Here is a 13,391-nt window from a genome sequence, read left to right on the forward strand (position 1 = left end):
TATTGATAAAAATAGAATTTTCGATAATTTAAATTTAGATTGTGACTCGTTGCATTTTCGGAGTGAATGGTCCCAAGAGCGTGAAACGAATGGAAATGTATGCTAAGTAATGAAATACGATAAAGCTACAAAAACATTAGATGGCGAAGATAGAATGCCGGAAAAAGAGGTTGCGAAATCCGAAGCTAAATATGCTCGTTAATTTTTCAAACATTAGCACACGAATCAGATTACGTAGTTTGAAACCAATTATATTAAATGTGAACAAGAAAATGATTTTACACCTTGTAGTTTCGAAAATATCTTACACATAACGTATTAATACAGACAATATTTTCTTTCACGTATTACTTGTATATAAAATATAATATAAAATTACACTTGACGTCTTATTTAAATTTGTAAGCTAGGATTTTATTTTTTGACTACTGTGTAGTAAGACACAAAATCTCCTTCGAGGTCACGCAGCCTTAAGGACCACACAGATCTAAGCATTAGCTGGTAAGAATTCAGTAAGCGGGTTTACAGCGACCATATGGTACACCTGTATCCCCTAAAGTAAATCCGCCTAAGATGGTTTTACTAAATCGGAAGTTCAACTCTTTTAAACCATTTGCAATCCGGAAACTCAAAACCTCGTATTACTCTACAAACATTTATTATTAAAGCTATAGCATGTACCAAAACCAATTTCAGTAATAATTAAATAAAACTAATTCCACTTCAAATCTGGGTCTTCCAATTCCATGTATCTACCATGTTAATCTATCTTCTCTCAAACAGAAATGAAATCTCGAAACGCAACGGAGATTCCGAATTTCCAGCGGAAATTGAAACGCGACAGATGATAGCTTTTCGTGTATCAGGTTAAATCACCGGAACATCTTAATGAATCTATGAAAAATACAAATTCCTGAAACCACTATAGAATCGAAACAAAGAACAAAAGCTATCGAAACTCGTCCTCTGTTCATTGAACAGCTTGATGGATATCCTATTCGATAGAACGAGAACGTGTGGTTTTTTCGTTGGCGAGAGTTTATGACAATTTTGCGAAGATAAAATGTTATGTTTGCGTTCTAATATTAGTGCACTGCATAATATCGTCTATTGTTTGTGGTAACATCTCTTAGAATCTTTATGGTCGTTATTCCGAATAAACGTAGCTCTTTGCCTGACTATCGTTCTAAGCTTTCGAGATAAATTCTGGATTCTAAATCTAATTTCTAAATTCGCCTTTTAAACAAATTTAAGACGCACTAAAGGCACAAAGGATTCTTCTCTGTAACACGAGCGATAAACAAATAATTAACAAATTCATTAGCAACTGGTTAAGTATGTATTCTAAAGATGTCACAGGCATCCGATGACAAAATCTTTGAAAAAAATATTTTATATTAATGTCTTTACATCTATCAACAATTTGACCTGTACCATACTAATTAATATATTAATACAAAAATTCTAATTCTGTTACTGCATTACACAACTCAATTCGTTCTCTCATTACATTACACAAACAGCCATCGGCTAATAATCAAAGCTCTGCAAAGTCGTGTCGTATATTATAGTCACTTGAAATTCTGACGCGCGCACCAAAGATAGAACTCTGATATACTGATGGGCTCGCATTGCGAATCAATCTTACTCACGGATATTTTACGTCTATTTGGATGGTCAGATAAGCGCCGTTGTAACTCGCGAACAGCTAACCTATAAACCCATCGAGCGTTGTCAATTCGCGGATTTGACCAATAACCTTCCGAAGAAAACATGATTCCATCGCATGTGAAATTTGCACATCGTTCGAACGCGCAACTGATATTGTCATTGCTTCATCCCACATAGCGTTTCGCATCGATGTTCGAAGTGTAGAGGGATATTGAATTTATTAGTTTATGAACCTAAAATACAATTTCGCGAGGTTGCAAGGATAGTGAGGTTTGCTTGGGACAATTTGGGTCAAATATGGAGAAAAGAATTTTTCCTTGGACTTTTTCGTCTTTGCAGAATATTTAGAGATATAGTAATTTGTATACGCGAAGAGTAGCGCAAGGATTGAGACGAGATTGGATTAATAAAGTACTAGAAAATTTTTATTTCCACTCCTGTTAAAGCTAAGTTCATTATCAAAACACGAAGACCTGGATAGTAAACATCATCCTATCCTACTGGAGATGCTAACGCGAAGAAAACTTATACCAAATTACTAGCAACCTCAAAGAAGTGATTAAAAATGTTAAAGCATGTTGGAACGTCTTTAAATTCATCTTGGGATATGTTAAATTGTTTAATTTAATCTGATATGTACGTAGCTTAATGTCAGTCAAAACTAATAACGCAGCCTTAAAAATTAAATTAAAAAAAATGAATTTATTTTGAAATATCTTTCGTAAATTGCAAATTATAAAGTGTTTATTTATGTGGTGATATGTTTATAGATATGGATGTTTTGTACGTTAAAAATTAGTTCGTTGAAACGTAGTTACGAGTTTTATGATGCACGCTATAACATTGCGCAAAACGATAAAATACGATGGCTGCTTTCGATCTCCCTTCAATTCCATCATTTCTCATTGCTTTTAATTACAAATTTCTGAATTAATTAATTAATGCAGAATTTCCATTGTACCGTACTTCGTGACTGCTTGTTACTAGTAAAATGACGCAGAATGCTCAGACTAGACATGAAAAAGAGAATAAACGATCACACTAATAAAACGCGTAAAAGGAAAATATTTCCTATTTGCATGTCACTGCTTGTTCACTGCATAGTTGATCGAGACCGCGCTTTGAATAAGAATTTATGGCGCATTTAAAAATCAGCCATAAAATATCGTACCGGTACACAATAATCTACTAAAGCTATTTATTATTAATCGCAACTCTGTAACAACAGCTTTTTCCGTATTTACAAATTAATAAATCAATAATTGAAAGATAGTGATGAAACAACGAAAAATAATGAATACATATAACAGTTTAAATAATTGAACGACAGAAATTAATGGTCGAAATTAATAATCGGAAAGTACAAATAATTTGATTCGAAATAAAGATAAAACATGTAACATAATAAAACAGAAGTTATTTCATATTACACAAAAACATACATTAGATATGTTATAATGTGTCATAAAAATTAAATATAATAGCTCCAATATTGCACAATTTTATTACTTGCAGTACAATTAGTATTCAATTAAAATTCAAAATTTATATAAAATTCTAGTGTATTAAATATAAACTGTATCAAAAATTATAACGAAGTTTCGACGCATCATAAAAATGAAGCACAATTAATTCGATATAAAAATTAATAAAAAAAAAAAAGGGATGTAGCGATACATCTTGGAATCTTTCAGGATGTTGCACGACCCTTTAATCGTCGATTACTATTTACATTTGCATCGGTTCGAGTCCCTTTCCCCGTTTTACCGTTTGTCTGCTCGAGAAAATGTATCGCTATTTTCAATTGGATTACGTACACAACCGTACGCTAGGGAGAGAACTGGTTCCGATCAGGCGGATAAACACTGCATCCATATCTATCGGAAGTATCGACGAATGCACTTGGAGAGGAGGCCCTTCGTGCTCGTGTATTGCGAAGAAGGGTAAGGATCAAGTGCCATTTCCTCAAGATTTAGACTAACAGCGGGCCGAGCGAGTGTCGCTTTCCCTTTCCGAATAGAACGAACAATGTGTACACTTGAACCTCGTAAACAGAGAGGAGGAAAAGGATCGTGAGAGTTTTCTTCTACATTGCCGGTTCAATTTATCGCGTTTAAAGCTACTAGTGCGTTAACAGTTCGTTCAACGGCGGCCAGTAATTCTCGTGAATTGAGTAATTCCAAGGGCCGCACGGTATTCGACGTTTTCCACGCTTCGCTTGAGAGAAAATCTCGTACAAAAGCCCTCAACTGCCAGTGGCGTGTAGTGTACCTCGCGACAAACGTTTGCGATAGCGGTCAAATAAAACGGAATTAAAAGGAGTTATTTGAAAATTAAACTTTTACTCGTTATATTTCGAATAATTAAATGTTTTCTATTGGCATCGCTGTGTTGGAAATAAGTTACGTGTGATTGTATAAAAGTCGTCTACAGATTATATTTGGCATTCAAAGGGAGATTTAATAAGAATTGCATAAAAGATTCGATTTATATGTTCGATTCAGACCTTATAAGTTTATAATGTGGATTACATATGTAACATTGAAAGTTATTAGATTTTATGTGGAGCGTTAAAAGTTGTTAGTTATTCTATAAAATATTAACAATTTTGCTAACAATTTCACAATTTTACATCGAATGAAATAATCATTTAACTTATAATTATTTATAATTTTGATGCGTCGCTCAGATGGAGTTTTGTTATCCAGTAGGATAGGTATAAATCCCGTGTATGCATGATAGCGAGAGTGAAATAGTGAAAAGAGAAAGAGAGAGCAAAAGCGTGACTATGTCCCTTACCGATGGATCACATATCAGACCGCAAAATCAACTGACGCGTTCTGCCGTGATGCGTCCAGCTAGAATGCAAATCCTATTTTCGCTTCGCGGCAACGTATTCAAGCGATAGAAAATGGCTGCTGAAAGCTCGATAAATACAGGAAGTTAAAGACCAAATCGAGCTACCGATTGCCGGAAATTAAGTGCCAATGGATCACGAAACTCGGCCGTACGATTTTACGAGCAACAAAAACCCTTAGCAAATCAAATTAGGTTACCCTAAGTTTCGGTTAATGCGCGCGATTTTTTATTTTTTCACCTTCTTCCCTTTCTCTCTCTCTCCCTCTCTCTCTCTCCCCCCTCTCCTCCTGTCCTTCATCGTTCTTTCTTGGTTCGTTTGGTCGTTTTCCCAGCCTTTCATCGAACTTCCTATATTTCCCATCGATTTTCTTCAGGCCACGCGACAGAAGCTCGAGAGTCGAAATTCGATTAACATTCGAGGTCGCAAATGGCTAGCGAAAAAGCGATAATTCGATTATTGCTTGGAACCGGAATTTTCAACGTAGAATGAGCGTGATAATGAAAAACAAATGGAAATTTAGGGCGTCCCTGGATCCTGGACGCTTTTAAAGATATTGGAACGATGTTTCACGTAGAGATGTCGATCGTAGCTGTCCACGGGGAACCAAATGAATTTAAAAACGACACGATCCCAAAGTAAGTTATCACGTTCCCGGAAAAATATGAATGTCCTCGATACATGTTATGTTTGAGATACACGAAAAGCGGATGGGTTCTAAGTTTGTATAAGGATTTTTTAGTCGTCAGACGATTGTCTCGCAGGTTGCTTATACGTGACGTGGCTGAAAGAAATTTAAGGCGAATCATAAATCCAGTCAGACGTCAAATGTCAGAGGATTTCACATATCGACGTTTCGTCGAACAGGGACGTATATATATAGAGTCTTGAGATTAGGACATTTATGTTCCAAAACGAGAACAATGAAAAAAGAATTCGGTTTAAAATTGAACTAAAATTTCAATGTTGAAAATCCTCTTTTTGGCTGTACATGTATATAATAAATGAGGCTGGGGACATGCATATATTTCATATTTAATGCTATTTGCGATTCGTTCTACATCCTTACCAGCAACGACGCATCAGTAGAGATAAATTGTTTACAAGATGTACGACGCATAACAAACCGGAAGTCTTTAACGAGATAATTTATAAGGAAATCGGGAGAGTCAGGAAGAAAGCTCCACGTCGCAAAAAGAGACCAAAAAGCTTTCCAAGAAGACTTGTTAGGAAAAGTTGATCAAGTTTATAATGAGTCTAACTCGACGTACTTGAGTGTGTAGTTTATGTAGAAATAATATTTGAAATGAATGAATTTAGAAAAATTTTAAACTATAATCAACTTGATCATTATTAATTACCTGTTATTCTGAGGTTGAAGTATGTTAACTTTCTTGCGAAGTTCTGGGATATTTAAGTAAAAAATTACAAAAAATTATGAAGATCACCCTAATTTAAAGTTAATGAAACATCATTATCTTACGTTGCGTGTTGCATAGGAACGAAACGTTTGATATCCCTAAAGGACTAGTTAAATATTACAGTTATTCCATGTACGTATAACATCTATTTAAAGCGATCCTTTCACAAGCGTTGCGAGTACATCGTACAAATGTCGCGCAACGTCGACAATAAACCGCGCAAGAAACCGTTGCACTGCAACTTTTTGGTAGCTAACCGAGAGTACGCGTATCTGTTATCGCGCCGCATATCGAGTAATCCTTGTTCACTCGGAATTTTTGCTATTTCACATCTCCAAGCACGCGAAAGGAAAAGAGAGACCTCGCGAACCGCACTCGGACTCGAGCAGGACGAAACGCAAAGGAACGAGGATCGCCGGGGTTAGGAGAAGAAAGTAACGTTAGAAAAGTTGGAAGGGAGAAGCTCGACCAGATAAGCTAGGGAATGGAAGAGGGATGAGTGGCTGGAGTAGGATAGAAAAAGTGTGCATTTAACGCTCGCGAAAGAAGAAACGGAGGGAGCTTGGCCGATAATCCTCTCGTTTATATTACTTTAACGGCGCACGGAGTTCCTCTTGGTTTCGTGCCGTTGCTCTTCCTCCTTTTCTTTCCTTCCTATCTTGTTCTTCGTTCTAGCTCGCCTGATGGCGACGCAGCTTCGAAATGACAATAGTCTCCGGTTCTTTCATATTCCGTGGACCGGCAAGACGAAACGAACCACGGGATACTGGGATTGGTGCTAATTAAATTTCTGCCATGGAACGCTGGTTCGCCGTTTTCTTTCAACCAAGCAAAAAGAGCTGGCTACTTGAAACGCAAAGCGCCATCTTGGAGAAATCACGAAGCGCTATATGTGGTACCTGGGAGTTCACCGATGGCCATTCACTTTTTTTGCACTAATGGAAGAATTCTTAGTACAGCCGAAGATAAGTTGAAGTGACATGGGCGGGACGTGTTTATTAATAATAAGTCGTTTCATGTTTGCGGTGTGTGAGTATTAGGAGATTCCTTCTGGCGGTCTTATTATTTGTTCCAAGGATGTGAATTTGATTGTTTGGGAAAATTATTCGAGATTTTTTGTCGAAGAGTTTTCAGAACATGGAAAGTGGTATCTGACTAGAATTTCTTATAGGTATGTACAGAACAATCTTTGACTTTCCATCAGTGAGCTCCAATGTATGTATATATCGGCTTTTACATTTTTTTCTATAGGTATAAAGATTGATTGTCATTGATATTGTTTAGAAATAATTAGTTGATCTTCAAGTAGTAATATTATTCTCTATTTGAGTAATATTTGTGGCAAGTATCTTCGAAGTAATACATTAAACGAAAGGTAGTCCAGGGGAAACGAAACAGTCTTACTCAGAACCGAAACGATGTATCGATTCCTCCTTCGCCGATCGCTCTCGACGTGAGATTAATTTTCATGCAACATGTTACGAACGTTCAATGCTTTTAAGATTTACAATGCCAGCTTCAGTTCATAAATTCCGTGCTCGCCGCCTCGAAAAGAGTGTTTCTCATTTTTCTCTTCCGCTTCTCTTCCTCGACGTCGGACGTTCGTGTTTTCATTTTCCTGGATTATCGAGAACTGATCGGATAAGGAAGTTATGAAGGGCGCAGGTGTTCGAGATTAGGAAGCTTCTCACTCTCTTTCACTCTTTTTTCCGTGATACCTTCATAACGTTCGAGAAGAATTCTCGCTTGCGTCAGAAAAGAAAAAGAAAACAAAACGAAACCTTCAGTGAAAAATCCAGCGATTATGTTTCGTAATTCATAATATGATGTAGGTATCTCTCTTATCGGTAGTGATAACGATATCATGATCGTATATTAATATATATTTTCTTTTATATCAAATTCGGATGCAAAATTAAATTACAAGGCAAATTACCTTGCTTGTCTCAAATATCCTTCTGACTCGAATAATCCTGTCTTACCTCATTTTTACAGATCAGTGATAATAAAAGAGTCATGCTACCGTAAACATATTTCATCTAGTTTCTTTTTCAGATTCGTGTTCGCGATGGCCACGATTCGATTGCAATGAATGAAAATTCCGCGACGAAAGCACGAGTCTGTGTCGCGTTTCCATCGATCGACCGCGGGTAGTTTAAAATCACGCCCGTTTTCACCAAAGATTGCCGTTAACCGACTTAATTAACTCGCCTTAACGAACTTATAAGTCGGTGTTTACATGTTAACGCGCCATGGAAAGGATTATTATCGCGCTGGACGGAATACCGGCTTGAATCGAGTGAAAAGGAATTGGATAAATAACTCGTAGGGTTTGCGAAGTTGATCGAGTAACAGAAATTACTTTCGCTATTAAAATATATGATGTCGTTAAATATTCGATACTTCATGAATATAAAGTCTAAAAATTACTCTTAGTTTCATGGAAATTGAAATACTTCAAACACTACATTTTTCTCGAGATGATCCGATAGATAAACAAATAAATTCAATACAGAACGACCAAATAAAATTTGTGGCGAAAATTATTGACAGAGATCTTTAATGTCATATTTTATCGTAGAACTTGTATCAAGTAAGGACGACAGTAACGAGATGAATTAATTCTACGTTATATAATTTAGTAATAGCACGAAAAACATACTTCTTTCCTCTGAAGTTTTTAATTATATTAAACTCTTCGAAGCTTAAATCACAGAAAGCTACATGAAGATTTGTTCCGTAATAAGAATAACAATCTTGATTACAACAGAATATTACGTGGGATTCAAAACGTACTCAGCAATCGTGGAACCGTACAAAGCAAGAAATGTACATTTTCTTAAAATACTGAAAAGAGGCAAAAAGAAGAGATCCAAAAAGGTATAATTCAATTTGTTACTTCTGGTACACAAGCATCCGCAGGAGGGTTATGTAAATTCTATTTGTTCCCGCAGAAACGTCGTGGAAAGAGTGCATTACATTTCATTTATCCCCGTTTAAATTACCGCACGCGAAAGGTATCCCGAGGCGTATTCTCGTTCCCGGAGCGTCGAGCTGGAAGCAATTTTGGAAGTTCTAAAAGGACCGGCAAGAATTTTCTCGTTCGCGTCTCGAAAAGGGGTTCTGGCAACGGTATGCCCGGCGTTATCCTTCGGGGAATTCGAAATGCTTCCCCCTTTTCTCTCGATCCTTCGAAAACCGGGGATCGGTACACCGCGAAATGGCAGTGTTCCTTTGTGCTCGCGAGAAAAGAGAGGCCAAGCCGTTACGTTGTTCCTTCCGCCTAATTCATTTCGTTAAAGCGTGCGCGCGGACAAGAAAAGGGCGAAGAAAGTCGTGAACACGGTCGTATAATGTGTGGAAAATAAGGAGCACGTGCGAATATGAAAGCGCGCCGGAATAAAAAAAAGAGCGAATAAAACTCGGTCGTACTAGCATAACAGAGAAACCGGCACGAGGTATTCTCGAAGAGGAGCCTTCTACTGCATTCTTTTTTCTTCCTCTTTTTAACTTTTTCTTTCTTTTTTTCTTTCTTCTTTTAAAAACTCTAACGTGTTCTGGTAGTAACCAGCGTTCTAGCGGGAGGTTCTTCGTGAAATTAAATCGGCTAGATCATCGAGTTGCAAATGGTTATTATTGTGCACTCGACCGTCCAGAAAACCGAAACGTCCTCGCGGCATTTAATTGTCCAATTCCGTTGTCGAACCAATGGTATTCCCGATTAAGGAATTCCGCGACAAGGGTAACTACATAAAGTTGCGGTTTAGGATAGTGCGTTTTACTTGTAGAATGGAATGGTATATCTCGTTAACGAGTAAGTTTAATGTTCCTTGGGTTTTTCAGTTTTGCAATTGGGCAAGTGTTATTTCTTCGAATTTCTGTGAGGTGGTTGAAACATAAATCTAAAGGATATTTCTTTGTTTTTATTTTTTTAACTATTAAGGTAGAGGTCCTTGTGTTTTAAATTTCTGAACGTAATTGATTTGAGATCAAGATTTCTTGTATTTCGTTTACTATGCGAATTATTATACTTTAAAGGTGAAATAGTAATACAATCTATTATTATAGTAGTAATTATAGTAGTACAGTCTATTCGTGCCAACAACTCGTATCAAGCAATCATACACAACATAGTTTTACACTATGTTGAATATAACTAAGAATTTTTTTATTTTAGGAAGGCGTGATAATTTATTAATATTACTTCACATGCTTCTCACTTAGATAAAGGACCATAAATACGTCGATAGAGTTTGGAAAGCTACGATAGAATTAAAATGAATGGTTTCTACATATGTAACTACAAGCATATCCTTGTATGCAGTACAAACTTTCCCGTAAATTGACAAACACAAAACTTCCATAAAATTGATGAAAAGCAAATATTTCGAATGTTATAGCGTACAAACCGTCAAATTCGCAAGTGAAGTGATTTCAAGCGACAATCTTCGTGCAGTTTCTAAATTCAGGGCCAGCATTTTTCTGAGAGTAGAATCCGCTGAACTCAAAATAGTCTTCCCTTAAAAATTAATACAGGATTGTAGCCTCTGTTCCTCCCTCTGGAAATATCTCGGGTGCCAAACGTTGGTAAAATACTGAAAATTTCAATGAAAATTGTCAAAATTGAATTTTCTCAATTTTTGATGCCTCACTGTATAAATCTTAGATACACACAATGCTAGAAATCCTGGTTCACGACTTCAAGTCGTCTCAAATAGCGTGTGCCATTGTCATCCCTTTGCGATATATCAATTGCTTGGAAACTTTTATATCTATTCTGTTCATAATTTCAAGAATCACTTATCCTTTATATAGATCACTTCCTAAATCTGTTGAAATAAAGTGATAAATATATGTTTTTGAAAATTTCAGAACTCACTTTATTATCACTTTTGTTGCAGACAGAAGTTACTAGATTCCTATTTAGAAAATATATAACACATTATCGTCCATAATATTTGGTATTATGTTTAATTTTGAGAAGTTCGCATCGCCATAAATTATCGAAAATTTAGCTCCAACCTTTTACCATTATATATCATTTTTGTAAATTTTCCATCTCGTCAGAAAAAACGGAAAGAGCAGGGACGAAACACTGGTAATGTAAGAACAGATAAAAGCAACCCCTATTTACCGAACGAAAGCATAGTCGAAACTATGTTAATCAAAATGAATCCAAGCGTTTTTAATTTTTCCTTTCGATTAAAAGAACAGTCGCGTAAAAATAGTAATATCATTTTTGTGTTAGTGTTTTAAAACTCAAACTTTCGCGATCAAATGTCAAAAACAACAGTAGAATCGTACTTACACCATACGTTTTGATGCGTCAACAAGCTTTATCGAGCGCATGCAATTCGGAATATAAATCTCTAACATTCAGCAAAGCCAATTACACAACAGAGTGTGTTCGATCGTTGTAGCATTTTCTTGTGTGTGACTGTTCGCATAGGAAAATCCAATGAAATCGATAAGCGGCTCGGAACGATGCGCGAAAGCTGACGCATATATCGCACGCAGTTATCGGGATGAATGTTAAAGTGGCTAGTTTTTAATAATTCTCAGCGTGAGCTGGCTGCGTTTGAACCTGGAGGAACGAAATGATATCGCTCGCGCGAGCCTATATACGTTGCACGTCAAAGAGATGATGATGTGCAAACATTTTAGGGGAAATTTAGTATTATCCTCGCGAGTTCGTAACTTATGTTTCGAATATTAAATCGTGCAAACTAGGTCGTTCTACGACCAGTTCCTCGGCTTTGGTAAATTGTTGATCACTTGCAAAAATATTTTTTTCTTTTTGGTTTAACCGGGTAGTCGAGATAGCAAAACTAACATTTAACATACGACGTTTGTTATAAAAGGTAAGAATATAAATGTCATGAGTTTAAAATATTTCCATTCATTATTTCAATGAGATATCTCTATTTATACCTTCGAATACGGATGAATGTTTGAGAACTGATCTTTCTTTCCTGTCAGACTCTATGAATAATCTTCTTGGTCATTTATCAACGATATTATTGTTGACTTTTTCTAATTACGACTGTTATCTGACCCTCTTCATAACGTCATCCGAAGTCTGGTATAACGCCTCATTGGATTAACCCTTAGCAACGTCAACAAGTCACATGGTTCTTTATTACATCCTTGTCACAGTTGATTACATTTCGTAACGTATACGAAGCTCATAAAAGTTTCATACACGAGTTAGAATATCTCACAATTAGCTACCATAATTGTATTCCAAGAATACTTCACACAGGTACAAATACAGAGATCCAGGACTTTCCACTGTAACAAGGTTGCAAATGTGCAGCGACGAACGCGCGCGAAATACCTAACGAAGGAAGAGGAAGGAAAGTACGAATAGAACGAAGTCGGCGAATAAAAAGAAGAAAGAAAGAAGAAGGGAAAAAAGTTAGCAAAAGGAATAAGAAAAGGAAGGAGGAAACGAAATAGCCGGACTTTGCGCAGAGCATACCGACAGAACCGGTGAAAACTTGTCGTGTCTGATCCCTTCCGCTTTATACGGTGAAACCAGGTCAAGAAAATGCGGCGGAAAAATTCGTCTCTGCCTACGTAGACACGGACAGCTTTTCCTCCGTGGAAGGAGTGGAAACTGGGCCGGCCGCCTCGTTATCGAATACTCACGTTCTATTTTCTCTTTCCGCTGTCGGTGGCACGGGACACGGTCTCGGCGAGCGAGCTGGCATAGCGGAAGAGAAAAAGAAGAAATAGAGTACGGTGGTGGATGCCACGACAGGAGAGACCTTCGGCTCGAAAAATATTCTTGGGTTCTCCTTTGAACACGCCGCGAGAAATTCAAGGAACGAAAGGACGAGCGCGGTGAAGGCAAAAGAGGGCGAAGACGGAAGGCGAAGGTGGCGAGAGGGTTGGTGACGCAAGCCCGGGGTTCTCTCGGTGAACGGGGGTTGGAAAGCAGCGGAAACGGGGGAACAGAGAGGGAAGTCTAACAAGACGTTGCGATTTGAGATAAGCCGGGCGGTTTGCTTATGCCGTGGCTCTCTCTCGTCGAGGCCTTCGCCTAACCCAACAGCTTCATCACGCGCTTGATAAACGAGGCGGCCTGCCAGTGGCTTGAGGGAAATCTAACCGCTCTTCCACTATATCCGACTCATCTGGAGAAACATCGCGCTCATGGCCGATGGTCAGTAAAGTAACCCGGCTGTACGCGTCTAAAACATCGGCAACAACGATGCACACCAACGCGATGCTTCACCTAACGTTAGCTTCAACGTAGTTGTCTACGTAGTAGAGTCCTTGCCAGCAGATATAGTTTCCTTCCTTCATTCGATTTTGAACGTTATAGTTGATTCAGCTTCCTTTCATTGAAGCGTGTGCATACGCGGTTGCATGAGGTTGTACGTTGGGATGCGCACTCGAACGAGTGAATGATGGATCGAACCGGGCCACTGTACATG

At 37.6% G+C, this 13,391-nt stretch overlaps 1 protein-coding gene across 2 annotated transcripts in view; it reads left to right on the forward strand.

The window, feature by feature from the left end:
- LOC117243146 (amphoterin-induced protein 1) overlaps positions 1–13,391 on the forward strand; it is a 291,568-nt gene that overhangs the window by 76,958 nt on the left and 201,219 nt on the right. The gene's annotated exons all lie outside the window — the stretch shown is intronic.

The sequence above is a fragment of the Bombus vosnesenskii genome, unplaced genomic scaffold (assembly GCF_011952255.1).
Source record: "Bombus vosnesenskii isolate JDL3184/JDL3185 unplaced genomic scaffold, Bvos_JDL3184-5_v1.1 scf7180000013262, whole genome shotgun sequence".
NCBI classification, from domain to species: domain Eukaryota; kingdom Metazoa; phylum Arthropoda; class Insecta; order Hymenoptera; family Apidae; genus Bombus; species Bombus vosnesenskii.